Source organism: Sinocyclocheilus anshuiensis, unplaced genomic scaffold (genome assembly GCF_001515605.1).
Source record: "Sinocyclocheilus anshuiensis isolate Anshui unplaced genomic scaffold, SAMN03320099.WGS_v1.1 scaffold3459, whole genome shotgun sequence".
Classification (NCBI taxonomy): Eukaryota; Metazoa; Chordata; class Actinopteri; order Cypriniformes; family Cyprinidae; genus Sinocyclocheilus; species Sinocyclocheilus anshuiensis.
This window is the reverse complement of record NW_015544444.1, coordinates 58,000-58,552: the sequence shown is the minus strand read 5'-3', so window position 1 is coordinate 58,552 and position 553 is coordinate 58,000.

The window sequence follows — 553 nt, the reverse complement described above, 5'->3', positions numbered from 1 at the left end:
TCCCTGCCCGCATTCCTTTGGGCAATAAAACCAGTGATATCAGCATTGGTTGCCATGGAACCAGAGGCCTGTACTGCCTTTCGGAGGGGTTAGATGCATTTCGGGGGAAGGGTCCATAGACCCTCGTTATTGGCTCTTTGTTTAGGTGAGGGGGTGTTAGATATTATTTGTTAAATATAACAAATAGTTGTGTGTCTGATTGGTCCAAATCCTACAACCTTCAGGTCTCGTACTCTATCGCGTACCTTGTCAATGTCGTGCGCTTTGCTTGGCCATTTGTTGTGATAAACAGGAAAGTGTGATTAAGCGCCAGAAAAACTGTGTAAAGAAAGACTCTTTGTGAGAAGCAGTCAATCAGCAGAAGTTAAAAGCAGCTTGTAAGTGTATTTATTTCTTGTCTCAGTGTTTAGCGCAGTTGTCGTTGCTAGGAAACGCTTGTTATGTTTACTGTGGAGACGTGCTGAAATCGCGTTTTGGTTTCGTACTGTATCGCGTACCTTGTCAGTGTCGTGCGCTTTGCTTGGCCATTTGTTGTGATAAACAGGAAAGTGTG